This window comes from Lathyrus oleraceus, chromosome 3, assembly GCF_024323335.1.
Source record: "Lathyrus oleraceus cultivar Zhongwan6 chromosome 3, CAAS_Psat_ZW6_1.0, whole genome shotgun sequence".
NCBI lineage: Eukaryota > Viridiplantae > Streptophyta > Magnoliopsida > Fabales > Fabaceae > Lathyrus > Lathyrus oleraceus.
Window position 1 is genome coordinate 141,048,058 of NC_066581.1, and position 16,957 is coordinate 141,065,014.

General features: G+C 35.2%; 1 non-coding gene across 1 annotated transcript; it reads left to right on the plus strand.

The window, feature by feature from the left end:
- Positions 1-16,247: 16,247 nt before the first annotated feature.
- Positions 16,248-16,353, plus strand: LOC127134110 (small nucleolar RNA R71). Its single transcript, XR_007807880.1, has one exon. It is a non-coding gene; the product is annotated as a small nucleolar RNA R71 (small nucleolar RNA).
- Positions 16,354-16,957: the final 604 nt, after the last annotated feature.

Below are 16,957 nucleotides of genomic sequence, written 5' to 3' on the forward strand. Positions count from 1 at the left end.
ATAGTAGCTCAACTCAACAATTTGATCCTGATCAGATATTTCACTTGATCCTAATCACTTTTCTGGGAACAGGTTCTGTCTGATTTGATTCGAATCAAAATTTGTGCATGATTTGAATCAATTCCATTTTTCATAAATCGTATTTGATTATGTTTGATTTGATTCAAATCAAACTTTTAACATGATCCAATCAAATTGTTTTGTCTAAAAATCCTGTCAGGTTTGGGCAGTTTGATTCGAATCACTTTTTGTTCTTGATTTGAATTAGAAGGCTTGTAATTCGAATCACGTATTCCTTGATCCGAATCAACTGGCATATTTTTCTAAAATTGGGTATTTCTTTCATTTCACTTCATTTTTGCTCATTTGATTCAAATCATATTTTTCTTGATTTGAATCTAACTACCTTTTCTCGACCATTTTGTGTGCTTCATCTCAAGCACATACAAATCATTTTATGTCTTCATTCAAATACAACATACATCATTATGTTAAGATTTTTTCAGTGTGATTTTGTGTGAAAATAAATTTCCTCTTTTTTGAATGTCCAAAGTCTGGCTACGAATTTATCACATCTTCAACTTCAATTAAGTTTAGATATTGTTAATTAGAGTTCTGGATTGATTGAAGGAGGCGCGTACTTGAAACTAATCGTTCTTGGAGATCTTATTGAGTTTTCAGGCTGTTAGCAAGAAAGATGGATTGTCAATGATGGTGACAAATCCCATTGAAAAGAAGTAGGTTCTTCTCTCTAGCGTTGCCTTAGTAGTAACTGTGTGGAAGGCTACAGATAGGGCATAGTTCGTCTCGGACCTTCAGAAAATATCACCGCTCAAGGAACCGGTAGGATTAAGGGGTTGATAGATACACATGAAGGCTCAGAGTAGAAAGTGTGTTATTGGAAGGTTTAAAAAACGTACTTGAGTAACTATTACGTAGAAGAGTTTGGCAAGTTTGCTAGATACAAGTCAATATCCAAATTAGGAGATTTATTTTCTTAGCTGTAATTATGGATTGATGATTGTATGAACTCTTGAAAATATTTTTCAAATAAGAAGGAACTATTCAGGTTCCAATGGGTAACCATTGAAGAGTACACGTATGCCAAGCGAGGACGAACACTGAAGCACTATAAATCTCAGTGACATATCTCTAACTCTACTCTTACATTTTATTTCATAGTGATTGCATGCTAGATTTTTCAATCCCTCCGTATTGTATATTTTTCTTGTTGATAATGATTAATCATGTAAAGCTTAGGTTTTGTTGGAATTTGACAACTAGTCAAGCTAGTATTGTGATTGATAAATCAAAAAACCGATTGAATTTAGTAATTCACATAGAATCAATTGTGTACACTTCTTGTGACTACACAACTTGAGTTAACTCATACCAAAAATTTTATTGTTTGTAATCTTAAATATTTATGAAACGAACTGTGTGTTTTCTTGATCATAATTGATTGTATAATTTTCATTTTCGTTTTAAACCATCCGCTTATAACTCATTTTTGAAAACACTCTGATTTTGGAAAATGATCGTTGCATTTTTTAATTTAGGTATATTCACCCCCTCTAGACCGCTTTTCTACTTCCATATTGACACCCAACACATATATGCCAACCAAATAGAGATGTCCTTGAAGCAAGATGATTAGATGCTCATGATGTCCGCTTCCTTGAAAGTGGGGAGCAAAGTTGTGATTGTTGATCTGTCGGTTGTGTGTGAGTTCCATGATGTTTTCCTAAAAACATTAATGATTTATCGGCGGAGCATGAAATGGAGTTTTTCATAGATTTGGTATATAGTATTAGACCTATGTCAATAGCACCATATAAAATGTTTGCATTAGAGTTGAGCAAGCTGAAGAAGCGGTTAGGAGATCTGTTAGAGAAGAAGTTTGTCAGACCTAGTGCATCACCTTGAGGTGCACAGTGTTATTAGTCAAGAAGAAAGATGGGAGCATGAGATTATGTATGGATTATTCGCAAGAATCCTCTTCCTAGAATTGACGACCTTATAGAAAAGTTGGTTAGAGCTTGTGTGTTTAGCAAGATTGATTTGAGATCAAGTTATCATCAACGAGGAAAGTTAGGAGATATACATAAAACTTGATTTAAAACTCGTTATGGTCATTATGAGTATTCAATTATGACTTTTAGTGTGTCTAATGCGCCTGGACTCTTTATGGAGTATATGAATATGATTTTTCATTGTTACTTGGATCAGTTTATTGTGGTGTTCATAGATGATATTCTGGTGTTTTCCAAGTCAGATGAAGAGCATGCAGAAAACCTGTGAGTTTCATTTACAACCTTGAAGGACAAGAAGTTGTATGCGAAGTTGTCCAAGTGCGAGTTTTGTTCAAGAGAATTAAGTTTCCTTGGTCATGTAATCTCTAGTAGTGGAATAACAGTTGATATGTCTAAGGTAGGCACAGTGTTACAGTGGGAGACTCCTAAGTCGGTTACTAAAATCAAAAGTTTCCTGGGTTCGGCTGGTTACCGTAGAAGGTTTATAGAAGGATTTTCAAAGTTAGCCTTGACTTTGACTCAGTTGACCCACAAAAGGGCAAGCTTATCTGTGTAATTTTCATTGTGAAGAAAGTTTCCAAGAGTTGAAGAAAAGGTTGACATTGGCGCCAATTTTGATTTTACTAGATATGAGTGAGTATTTTGTTGTGTATTGTGATGCATCTAAGATGGGTTTAGATGGTGTAATTATGCAGAAGAGTCAAGTTGTAGCATATGTTTCTGTACAACTCAAGACTCATGAGAGGAATTATCCTACCCATGATTTGGAGTTGGCAACAGTAGTCTTCGTACTTAAAGTTTGGAGAAATTATTTGTATAATTTGAGGTTTGAAGTTTTCAGTGATCATAAGAGTCTAAAGTATTTGTTTTATCAGAAGGGGTTGAATATGAGGCAGAGAATATGGCTAGAATATTTGAAGGACTACGACTTTGATTTAAATTACCATCCTGGTAAAGCTAATGTGGTAGTAGATGCGTTAAGTAGGAATTCCTTTTATATGTAAGCACTAATGGTTACAAAAATGGATTTGATTGAGCAGTTCAAAGACCTTAGTTTGGTGTGTGAGATGATACCACAAATTGTGAAGTTAGGTATGCTGAAGATGACTAATAGCATACTAGAAGAAAACAAGGAAGTTTATAAGTTTGATTTGGCATTGATTGATCATTGGGTTTTGACTAATCAAGGTTAATAAGTGGACTTCAAGGTAGGTGAGAATGGAATTATGGAATTATGAAATTTTGGGACAAAGTTTGTGTGTCAGATTTACCAAACCTCAAGAAGAGAACTCTAAAAGAAGGTCACATGAGTGGTTTGAGTACTTATCCTAGAGCCACGAAGATGTATCAGGTTCTTAAAAAAATGTTTTGGTGGCCAGGTATGAAGAAGGATATTTTCGAGTTTGTGTATTCTTGTTTAACTTGTCAGAAGTCGAAGATCGAGCATTATAAGCCATATGGATTGATGAAACCTTTCAGTATTCCTGAGTGGAAGTCGGATAGGATCTTTATAGATTTAGTAGTGGGTGTGCCAAAGATCGCTAAATGAATTGATTCTATTTGGGTTGATGTGGATAGACTGAATAATCAGGTTTATTTTGTTCTGATAAAGATTAGTTTCCCATTGCATAAGCTAGCTGAAATCTACATCAATGAGATTGTGAAGCTGCATGGAATCCCTTTGAGTATTGTTTCAGATAGAGATCCAAGGTTCACATCACTTCTTTCGGAGAGTTTTCAAGAAGCCTTAGGAACCAAGTTGAGGTTGAGTTCTGTTTACCATCCGCAAACAGATGGTTAGATAGAAAGGACTATCCTGTTGTTTGAAGATTTGTTGAAGGCTTGTGTTTTAGACTAAGGAGGTAACTAGGACAGTTATTTGCCACTAATCGAGTTTAATTATAATAACAGCTACCATTCTAGTATCAGAATATCCCATTTTAAAGCTTTGTATGGTAAAAGGTGTATGACACTTTTGTGTTTGTTCGAATCAGGGGAAAGTGTTGTGCTTGGACCAGATATTATTTAGTAAACTACTAAGAAGATTAATATGATTCAGTTAAATATAAATGCATATCAAAAGAGATAGAAGAGTTATCATGATAAGCAAAGAAAAGCTTCTGAATTACGATAGGGAGGTCATGTGTTCTTGAGAGTCCCTCCAATAACCGGTGTTGGTTGTGTGTTGAAGTCTCAAAAGCTTACACCTCATTTTATTGGCCCTTATTATATCCTTTAGAGAGTGGGTGAAGTTTCCTTACCATCATCTCCTTCATAGTGTCTTTCACATGTCTTAACTTAGGAATTATATTCCTGATCCGTCCCATGTGATCCAATTGAATGATGTACTAATGAGAGATAACTTGACTGTTGAGGCACCACCCATGCGGATTGAGGATTGAGAATCAAAACAGTTGAAGGGTAAAGAAATCACTTTGGTTAAGGTGTTGTGGGGAGGGTCTGCTGGCGGAAGCGTGATGTGGGAGCTAGAGAGCCGGATGAGGGAATCTTATCAAGAGTTGTTTCCTTCAGGTAATTTTTTAGGGAGACAATTCTTTAAGTGAGTGAGAGTTGTAACACCCTAATTTTGATTATTTTATTTTTAATTGATTTTTGGAGTATTTTTTTACTTATTTAAGTTATTGAATTTAAAGTAGAGTTTTATTATATTTAAATTAGTGTAGAAGTGAGGTATGGTAGTTTCATATTAAACTAGAATTTAATTATATTTTAAATGATTTAATTAACAGAAAATAAGAGAAATTGAGATTTTGGGGAGAAAAATAGACTTTTAATTAAAATAAGGAGGTGGGTGGAATTGGTGAGTTGAGGGGAGTTTGAAGAATTAATTAAAATAAAAGGAAACTAGGTTTTTATTTAAGAAAGAAAAGTTGAGGGAGTTCTCAATACGTAAAATTTGTGAGAAAAAGGCTAAGAGGAGAAAGAGGCAACCTTGGGAGAGATTTTGAAGGAGAATAAGAATTCCATAGCGAAAGCTTCAATCTTTGTTGCAAATCGAGGTAAGGGGAGAAGATTATTTCATAATGGAGTTAAGCCTAAGGTATAGAAGGGATGACCTTGCCCTTTTCCTTCTTTATGATGTGTGGATTGAATTATGTGAGGTTTGTGCAAAACCTCCACAATTAGGTTGATGATTGATTTCTATTTCCATGTTAATAATAATGATATTTACTACTGTTAATGAGAAATTTATGTGGGTATATGATATGAAAAAATTCTTGTTATTGTTCATATGATATGTTATGCTTTGATGAAAAAATTGTGATTGATTGAGATGAAAAATGTTTACTTGATGTTTTGATGTACAATCTATTATTATATGTGTAAAATCGAGTTATGGATGTTCTATCAAGATCAATTTGATTGATAAAATTGAAATCTGGATCCATTTCAATGGAAAAATGCAGAATTGCTTTCTACACAGTAGTGACACTTGTCACTAGTGTCACAGGCCAATCATCATGTGTCGGGGGAGGAAGATGCCAAATCGTCAGCGATGACGGGCATCCGACTAGTGATGGACCAACCATCAGCACATAGAACAAACACCCGTCCTCTAAATTGTCAGCGATGACGTGTGACTTGTAAAACCTCGTTTTTCTAATTTATTTACTTAATTGAATTTACATATATTTAATTGTTTTAAATAAAATTATATATACAATTGAACAGTGTTTAAAGGGTTAGTATTCGTCTATAATGTTTTGGGTATGCATAGTTCTAGTAATTTTATTAAATAATAGAATAAAATAATGTTAGAGAATAATGAGGAATACTTATTATTATTATTATTATTATTATTATTATTATTAAAGTAATTTTAGAGTTAATAATGGTATTTTGGTAAATAGAGGAATACGTGAGGACATGGTGGGAATCATAATTTTGAGGAGACCTAGGTTTCTAATAAGAAGGAGTTAGTAATAATTTTTGGGGATTAGTACATAAAGTAAGAATTTTGGAGAGAAGAATTGTTAAAGCCTAAAGGTGTTTTTGCTGGAAAATCCAAGGTAAGGGAGGGGGATTACTCCAAATATGGTATTGAATGCATGATTGGGGAGAAGGAAGTCCTTAATCCCATTATATTTTTCATAATTTATCCCTTTTGATGAATGATTAATGGGCATGAGTTGGTTTCTGTAATTGTATAAGTTAGGTAATGTATGATCTGAATTTTGTGTACTGATTTACCATGGAATTTGTGTGTTCTTGTTGGTGAAAATGGTATGAATTAGTGTTTCTATGTTTATAGTGATTTTGATGAATAAAACTTGTAAATACCATAATTAATTGATGAAAATGCATGTTAGTTGATAGATAAATGATGTTTTTATGTTAGATAATACTTCCCTAATGTTGCTGATCAATTTAAGTGTTAGGAAGGGAAAATCGAAGTTCTTAAAATGAACTCCATGGCCAAAAACGCAAGTTCTGTTTCTACTTCAGGGTGACGGGCATCAGCCTCGTGACGACCAGGTCGTCATGGCCTTTGAGGTGTTGACGGGCGTCAGCTTCCTGATGAGTAGACCTTCATCGTCCCCAGGCCCAATTTGGTGGGGCGAGCTTTATGGTGATGACGTGTGAGGTGTTGTGGGCGGTGGCAGGCATCCCTTTGGTGATGGGTAACCCATCCTACTGCCAAAATGAGCGTCGTTCACTCAGTTGCTTGGAATTAAGTGTTGGTTCTGATTTTTGTGATTGCATTGTGATTAGGCTACTGCTTGGCCATTATTGGAGATATTTTGGTGTTTTTTATTATTGATTTTTGAATTAGTCGATTGTTATGATGGTGTGCATGATTGTGGTAATATTATGGTGATAATTTTGCTGATATTGCATGTTATTGAGAATCATGCATCATGGTGTACAGGATTTGGTCCAGTTTTTGTATGCTCAGATCTGATGGTGTGGATTCAAGAGTGAATAGCTGGTTCCAAATGGGAATCAGTGAAGCATTACTAAAGGTGTTAGTAATGATTTTGTGTGCTCTAGTTCTATGGGAGGATTTCAGAAGCGAGATGGACTGATGTTGTCCATAATGGTACCGCATGCATGTAGAGTCTTGGTGTTATTAATTACATATGTATTTGAATGATTATATTGATATTCGAGGTTGAGAATACTCATGTGGTGAATGTGAATGAATGGTGTTGGAATGACGTGTATGCAGATATGTGGTTGTTGATTGTTTGCTTAGGCTTCCCTTTCATACTTTTGTATCATTATATATTCTGAATGTATCCTCACCTATTTGTTATTTGTGTGTTTTTGTGCTCCTTCTTGGGGTATAAACGTGTAGGTAAATGAGTAGCTTCTTAGAAGTTGGAGGATGGCTTAGAGGTTATTCTTCCTTTTTCTGTTTTATGCGATGTTTTAGATTTTGTTGCTCTGATCTGTAACACTGGGTGGGCGAATTTTATTTTTGTTATCATCTTTGAAGTATTTGAGGCGAGCATTATTCTCGTGAATTATTATGTTATGTGTTATTCTGTCATAACCAAGTTTTATGTTTTAAAGAAAGTGTTATGTGTTGTTGAGTTACTTTAATCGATTTATTCTCCACTGCGATGAACCTATGGGCAGACAAGTATGTGATATCAGATGATTGAGTTATTACATATTTTGTCTAACCTGTGTTATGGAACAAGTTTATGTTGTGTTTTCCTGACACCCTATGTGCATGTTTGTTTTAAATTTGATTATTTTCGAGTTGCGGTTGTTAGGGTGTTACAAAGTGGTTTCAGAGGTCGGTCCATCCGACCAAGTTTTTGACATGTTATTTGTTCCCTAGTATGCAACGAGTGTGTGAACATTATCGATGCATTTCTTCTTATAATGCCTTTTTGGTGGTGTATAGAATGGCTGGAAGAAACGATTGAGAAATTTTTGATGCTTTGGAGGCAATGGCTCAGGCGTTGTAGGATCTGCATAATCAGGCTGGTGATTAGTTCCGTGGATTAGGGAAGTTTCAAAGAAACAATCTGCCATTATTCAAAGGAAGATATAATCCAGAGGGTGTGTAGGCCTGTAGAGAGATTGAGAATATTTTTCGAGCGATGGCTTATATTGAAGTTAAGAAGGTGTAGTTCGGTACTCACATGTTGTCAGAAGAGGTCGGAGACTGGTGCGACAATGCGCGACAAAGACTAGAGGCTATTGGTAATGAGGTTAGTTTGGTTGTGTTAAGGACTCATTTTCTGAAGAAGTGTTTTCCAGAAGACGTGCACGGTAAGTAGGAAATCGAGTTCCTCGAGTTAAAGTATGGAAATATGACAGTTACCCAGTATGTTGCTAAGTTCGAAGAGCTGGTGAAGTTTTGTCCACACTACAATGGCGTGGCTGCTAAAGGGTCGAAGTGCATCAAGTTTGAAAGTGGAATGCGTCTTGAGATCAAGAAAGGTATTTATTATCAGGAGATTTGCCGATTTCCTATGCTGGTGAATAAGTGTAGGATATAAGATGAGGACAGTAGAGCCCATTTTGCTCACTATAAGAGTCTTAGTGAGAAGAAAGGAAAGAATTAGTATCGTGTGAATCCACACAGTGCTCCAGGTGACAAAGGGAAGCATAAAGTTTCATATGAGAAAAAGCCAAATGGGGAAGAACTCCCGCTTTTATCAAGTGTTTCAAGTGTGGCGATTCGGGCCACCGTGCTAGTGAAATCAAGAATAAGGTTTTGAGGTGCTTCAAATATGGAAAGACATGTCACTATATTGCAGATTGCAAGGGTGATAGACTAACTTGTTATAACTGTGGTGAACAGGGTCACATTAGTACTCATTGTCAGAAACCAAAGAAGGTTTAGTGTGGAGAGAAAAAAAAATCTTTGAATGGGTCAGAGACTACTAGCTCAGATAGATGGACTCGAGGTACAAGTTTTATTAATGGTGTTCCCTTGATTGCTATTATTTACAAAGGTGCAACATGATATTTTGTTTCGCTTGATTGTGTTGAGAGGTTAGGTTTGAAGTTGTCTTTAATGGTTGGGAGTATGGTTATTGATACCCCAACTAATGGTTTGTTGATGATGTTGTGGGTGTGTTTGAATTGTCCGATGACTATCTATGGTAAGAGTTTTGGGATGACTTAGTCAATCTACCTTTGAATAAACTCGATGTTATCCTTCTACTGAACTAGTTGGAGTTCAACCATGTTCATATCAATTATTTCGACAAGTCAGTGTCATTTCCAGAGTTTGATGTGAGTGACGAGTTATTTATGTCTTCTAAGCAAGTGAATGAGTTCATGAAGGATAAGGTTGAAGTGTTTATGATATTAGCTTCTATGAAGGCTAGAAGCAAAGTTGCGATTGGTGAGTTACCTGGGGTGTGCGATTTTCCAAAAGTGTATCCAAATGTGGATTACTCCAAATATTATGTTGAATGCATGATTAGGTATAGGGAAGTCCTTAATCCCATTAAATTTTTCAAAAATTTCTCCCTTTTGATGAATGATTAATGTGCATGAGTTGATTTCAATAATTGTATGAATTAGTTAATGTATGATCTGAATTTCAAGTACTGATTTACCAGGGAGTTTGTGTCTTCTTGTTGGTGAAAATGGTATGAATTGGTGTTTCTATGTTTATAGTGATTTTGATGAATAAAACATGTAAAAACCATGATTAATCGGTGAAAATGCATGTTAGTTATTGGATTTATTATGTTTTTATGTTAGATAATATCTCCCTAACATTGTTGATTGATTTGAGGGATGGAAAGGGAAAATCGTAGTTCAGAATTGAACTCCATGGAAAAAAGCGTAGGTTATGTTTCTGCTTCAGGGTGACGAGTGTCACCCTCGTGATGACAAGGTTGTCATGGCCTTTTAGGCGCTGACGGGTATACCATCATGGTCCCCGTACCCAATTTTGTGAGGCGGGCGTCATAGTGATGACGTGTGAGGTGGTGTGGGCGATGACAGACATTACCTTGGTGACGGGTAACCCGTCATGCTTCCATAATGAGCATCATTCACTCAATTGCTTAGAATTGAGTATCGGTTCCAATTTTTGTGATTGTATTGTGATTAGGCTACTGTTTGGCCATTTTTGGAAATACTTTGTTGTTGTTTATTATTGATTGTTGAATTAGTCAATTGTTATGATGTTATGCATAATTTGGTGATTTATGGTAATAATTTTGGTGATATTATGTTGTTGATAATCATGCATCATAGTGTACGGGCTTCAGTCCATTTTTTGTATGCCCTAGTCCGATGGTGTAGATTCAGGAGCGAGTAGCTGGTTCCACATGGGAATCGGTGAAGCGTTACTAAAGTTGTTAGTAACGATTTGGTGTGCTTTGATTCTATGATGGGAATTCGGGAGCAAGATGGACATGTGTTGTCCATAATGGTACGACATGCATGTAGAGTCTTGTTGTAGGACTTCAGTTCAATGTTGAGGGACTTCGGTCCAGTGTTGTGATTGATAATTGATAATGGGAAAAAAGAGGCTCACTTGGAGATTGTTTGCATTCATTTGTAGCATAATGCATCATGCATATCGAAGATTAGCTTAGGACTTTGGTCCAGTGTTGTGGGACTTTAGTCCACTGTTAAGGATCCCTCTATAACATAACTCTAATATCCAGGGTTGTAGGATGGTACCACATGGATGGGAGTAGAGGAAATATGCATTGCATAATAACTTGTATATTGTACATATGTATTGACTGATTATAATTTTATGTGAACTATCCTTATTGCTTATACACTGTTAAACTTATGGAATGCATTCTCACCCTTTTCGTGTTTCTATGTTCTCTACTATTGTACTTGACACAGGTGATTCCCGGATTGAGGATGAGGAGTGATTAACTATTTTTATCAAAGATGTCATAGTTGGCCGCTTCACTAGTTTGTTATGCTCATGTTCGCCGTATCTTTATCAGTTGTTTAGTTATGTATCTGATGTTGCTCGGATATTGTAACATCGAGTTTGGTTTTTCTACGTCTTTAAGTTATGTTGAATAAATTACCTTACTATGTTTTATTTTTTTAAGTTAGTTAAATGACTTAGTTATTAATGTTATGTTTTTTTGAATTAAAATTATGCCCTTTTGGAATTAAAGTTTGGAGTTGTTAATGTGACACTCTAGTTGTTATCTTCATATTTTATGCACTATTCTATAAATTATATTTGGGTTTTTTGGGTGTTATAGTTATCATCATTGAAACTCCTTGACACTTGTTATCATCAAAATCAGTTAACAATTATACTTGCACAACACATATATCACATTCTCCACATTATTAATGATTACAATGCATCTCTTAAGGATGTGGTAAAATAGAAAAGGATATATATAAATATTACAGTGACTCACTAATAGGAACTCAAGTGCGCGACTTTATCAGTTTTAGTATAAAATATTATCGATCTCATTGAGACCAATCGTCAATTACCGCTATATGTTACTACAGTGTTTATCTAAGGCTAAGTGTATGGTTTGTTTTAGTGAAAAGGTAAATAATTCGATAAATCAGTTTAAGTTAATCAAATAACAAGTAAGGGACCAAAACGGTGATTCCCGTCGACCAATTCCATTTATACAAAATGCAGCTAACTAATTTGTAGAAAATATTCAATTAATAACATTGTCCGCTTTCGCGTGTCCATCACCGAATTCCTAAATACGTTAAAAATCGGCTTTCGCAATGAAATTAATATATCTAAAATTATTTTAAAGTTGAAAATAAATCCTCAATTAATTTCAAAATGCTTTCACTGCCTTGAAATTAATTATTTGAATAATGATGTCGAATACCGGTTTCGCTCTTTCGATACGCAACCAGTATGTCTAACTTCTACTTTCGTAGTAATTTTTTACTTTTTAAATCAAATATTTCAAAATGGAAATTTTAAGTATTTTCTTGATAAATTATGACCCTGTTTTCGCATGCTGTCAGAACTGATCGTTCGATTTTCTAAGTCTGATACCGCCCATGTATGTGTATAAATGGTATCTCTTTATTTCTACTTTTGTAGCAAACATTTTCTACCGTTTACACAAAAATTGAAAAAACATAATTATTCTCATTATATTTAATCTAATTGAGCATTTCCTATGAAATTTACCGGTAAATCGTCCTCATGTTTCAGACCCTATATATATATATATATATATATCTACTCAGACATAGTAAAGTAAATAACTAAAAAGCGTGCAACTAAATAAGACATAATTGAAGAAGTAGTAAAAGTAAAAAAAAAATATTGAAAGTGAATAAAAATTGAAACTTGCATAAATAAATTTCTATAAAGGGAGACTATTGATCTAATAGAGCAATAAACTTGAAATAACAATGCAGAAATTAACAACAACAACAATAGCAGAATGGAAAAATACATCAACAAACTAACTTCAATAATGTAGAATATAAATTGGCATAAACATCCCCAATGTGGTATCTTTATGCTTTAATCAGTGAATGTATGGATAAACGTAAGCTTGGATCCCTTTTCTCTTTATTACAGGGGGTACTTATAGCTAATTCGGACTCTGAAAGCGCATAAAATCATGCAGAAAATGACTTGAATCATGGAGCACTATGTTGAGAAAAATTTAGAAATTCTGATATTGGGCGACATCATGTATGAGTGTTTGCCTGTCATGACACATGGGAGAAGGTTCTGAATCATGGGGCCATGATGGGTGTCAACAAGGCTAACGACTTGCCTGTCATGGTCTTCAAGTGTGCACTCCTGATTTTCCTTTTGTTTGGCTCTCGGGTTTCTGTCTGATGGCATGACGGGCATCACCGCCTTGTTGTACTCGTTATGACAGTCAAAAACTTGGATTTCTTGCCTTTTTTGCGGTTTTTCATCATTTTCTTTCTTCACAGAGACCTCTAAATGACAAGTACCGAAAATACAAGAATAAAACCATCATAACACCATAAATATTCAAGAATTTATCCTAAAACAAGTGTGAATCGTTCTAATTAAATGATGCAAGTTACATGTGATCAAACTCCCCTACACTTGAATCGTTGTTTGTGCTCAAGCAACTTAGCTTGCATATAAAACATGTAAAGTGCATCGACTTAACATAAAAGGACTCAAGAAAATCAATATCATAAATACTCATACGTGGTTCCAAAATTGGATAAGTTAAATGTTAGTTCGATAAGTATTAAATTTTAGACTAAGGATATTGTGATAACACAAATCGCATTTTACGGACAAATGTATCTCTTCTATACATACCAATTCGAATCATGTCATTGTATCTTAGTCTCACTCTCCTATTCATTTCTCCCTCTTTCATTCGAGACAGACACATTAAGGCACTTAGGTATCTATATAAATGTCACACACATGGTAGGAAAACCGATTAGCATTTTTATTCATCTTTTTGCATTTTCACATTTTGATCAAAGATGCATTTTTTGTTAGATTTTTGAGGTTCAACCATCGTTGGGCTAAGTAATGGGGTGAGGGTACCCAACTTAGTATAAGCCATTGTCCTTTTTTATTTGTTGTACGCTTCAAATGTTTTGCTTATGTTCATCGACTATCATACTTAATGTGTAACTATAGAGTATGCCCTTGATGGATATATAAACTACATGAAAATTACTACGAAATGAAAATTTGAGACTATGACACAACATGTATTTAAATTGATATCCATATTAGAGAGGCTTTAGGTGTTGGGACAATACTGATTTTGTAAAGTTTTTCCCAAGTGTCCTTAACCTTAGCCTTTCCTCCTTTGGAACCTATATACTTTCAAAGTGAGCCACTAATCCTAATACTTTTCAAAAAAAGTTGTTTGTTTCAAGAAATGGGAGGAATCAATAACATAGCATAATTACACGCATAAATGACTCGACAACACATGCATTGACTTGATAACACTAAATTAACAACAAAATTAAAATTCTAAACTATAAAGCACGGAAATCCTAATTAGAAAGCAAATAAATCTATACTAGTAAAAGCGGGAAATTCCTCCCCTACACTTAAATCTTACATTGTACAAAATGTAATGACGAAAGCGTGAGAAAGGAAGGGTAGAACCTAGAGATTCACGTCTGCATGCAAATGATAGGTGTCAAGCGATCAATATCTTTAATTTTTTCAAATTCAAACAAACAAAAGAAAAAACATAGAAAAAACATTAAAAAAAACATTGTGGGTTTCCTCCCACACAGCGTTTTGTTTAGTGTAGGATAACTCAACTTTTCATGACCCTCTAAATTAAATGGGTGCTTCTTTCAGACTTATATCATTGACATTTTGCTAAACATCATGCCCAACGACTTTAGGATTATATTTGAACATATCGAACCAACTCCCATATAGTTTACCTTTGTCTCTCTTTTTATGAGGAGGTTCATACTTGAGGTTTTTATGGTAGAGGTTTCTTCTTCACCTTTCGGGTCGTCCTGTGTACTAGGGTTAAGTTTTCTTTCTTAAAGTTATGGTCTTAAATAGCAGGGCTTCCATCTAGCACCTTCTTATAAGCTTTAGCTTCTTTTCCTTTTCTATCCTGGATGGTATCACTCATTAGGTGTGCTTTCATTATGCCAGGGGAAACTTTTCAGAGGGGGAGTTATTGACATGTTTTCGACTAGGTCGAATATGCAGTAGGAGTTCTTAAAGGTATGTCTTTTTATAAGTTTGTACAATAGGAACTCTATATTTTCATCACCTACTTCTAATGTGAGCTTCCCACGCTTAACATCTATAACTACTTTGGTTGTGGCAAGGAAGGGTTTACTTAGTAGGATTAGGATTTTAGTGTCTTCCTGTGTATCCATTACAATAAAGTATGTAGGGACGACTAGTTGTCCTATCCTTATCTTGATATCCTTTGTAATTCCTACATGATATTTGACTGATATATCTACCAGATGCAAAGTCATTCTTGTTGGCTTCATACCACATAGACCTAGTTTCTCATAGACATCAAATGCATTAAACTCAGGTTCACCCCTAGATCACACAAAGATTTTTTGAAATTCATTGTGCATATAACACAAGGAATTGAAAAGCTCTTGGGATCTTTTAATTTCTTAGGTAGCTTATTTTGGATGATAGCATTGCATTCTTGTGTCAACACTACAATATCGGTATCTTCCAGTTTATGCTTATTTGATAGAATTTTCTAAAGGAATTTGGCATAAGATGGAATTTGTGGCAATGCCTAAGTGAAAGGAATGTTGATATAAAAAAATTTCAACACTTCAACAAACTTTCTAAAATAGTCTTTTATCTTGGGTTTTAGTAATCTTTGCGAAAACGAAATAGGGAGCTTATATAGTGAGGGAGGAAAATATGACTATTTCTCAACTACATCCTTCGTAGTTGGTGCTGGATCTACCTCCTTCCAACATGGTACAAATTCACACATAGTATCCTTTCCTTCACCCCTCTTATTAGCAACGAGCTCCAGCTCTTTTCCACCTTGCAGTGTTATAGCGTTCACATGCCCTTTTAGGTTTTGTTGAGGATGCCCTGGAAAAATTACAGCAGGGGCTCTTGTAGACTCTTGTTGTTGGGATACTTATGAAATTTGTGTTTCAAGCATCTTGTTATGATTATTCATGGCATCAACCTCAGTTTCTAATTGTCTTATCAATTCATTATTATGGATGTTCTGGTTCTTAAAGTCCTTATTTTTCCTGGGTCATGATGAAGTTCTCTATCATTACCTCAAGGTCTGACTTTCTAAGAGCAACAAGGAGTGTGTGACTTGGCACAAAGGTAGGGTCATTGTTCTTGAATGAGAAATCATGATGATTTCTCCATCCAAAATTGTACGTGTTGGAGTACAGGTTACCTTGCACATAGTTTATCTAGTCTAGGTGGGATCAACTAGCAATTGACACTGAACAATAATGTGTTCAGGTGCTCCATAAATATCTCATTTGAGAGTCACAACATCTACGGTAGTTGTGGGATTAATGCTCGAATTATCAATTTTCTGAGTAAGGGCACCGACTTTTGCATTCACATGGTTGAAGCTACTAACTCCATACATACCACCTTTTAGTTGCGACTTTTCTATAATAGTACATTCACTCCCCCACAGGTAGTGGTTTTGAGCCATATTCTCGATCATAGTATATGCATCATTGAATGGTTTGTTCATCAGAGCCCCGTCAGTTGCGGTATCAATAATGATTCTTATGTTATAAAGAAGACCGTTATAAAATGTATGAATGATTAACCACTTATCTAATTCGTGGTGAGTACAGGATCCCATCAATTCCTTATATCACTCACATGCTTCAAAATGTGATTCACCGCCCATCTGCCTGAAGCGTGTAATCTGGTTCATTAGCTATGCAGTTTTGCTCGACGAGAAGTACCTAGAAAGGAACACTTTCTTTAACTCATTCCATGTTGTTATGGAATTTGAGGGTAGAGATTATAGTCAAGCTTTGGCTTTTCCCCTTAAGAAGAAGGGAAATAAACTCAATTTAATGGCTTCAGGGTCGATGCCATTACTTTTTAACGTGCCAGCAAATCACACAAAGGCTGAGAGGTGAAAATTTGGATCCTTTGTTAGATTATCGGAGAATTGGTTATGTTGAACTATTTGCAACAGAGAGGGTTTTAAATCGAAGTTTTCTCCTAGATTGTAGGATTAACAATACTTGAGTAGAGCTTGTTCTTAGTGGGGATGGCAAAGTCCTTGAGTGAACGGTTGTCGTTTTCATCCATTTCTTATCTAATTTGCTAAAGTTGTGCCTAGCACGTAGGCAACACTAGATTTTGTTGATCGGTTCGACTAGGATCCCGGTTCTACGAGTTCTTCGCATACAACCGATATGAGGGGGAAATTAATTCAAACTAGAAAAATGTCTTAGTCTATACGTTGTAATAATGGAATTATGATATTGACAAAATTGGCCCCAAACAACGGCGCCAAAAACTTGATAGGGCC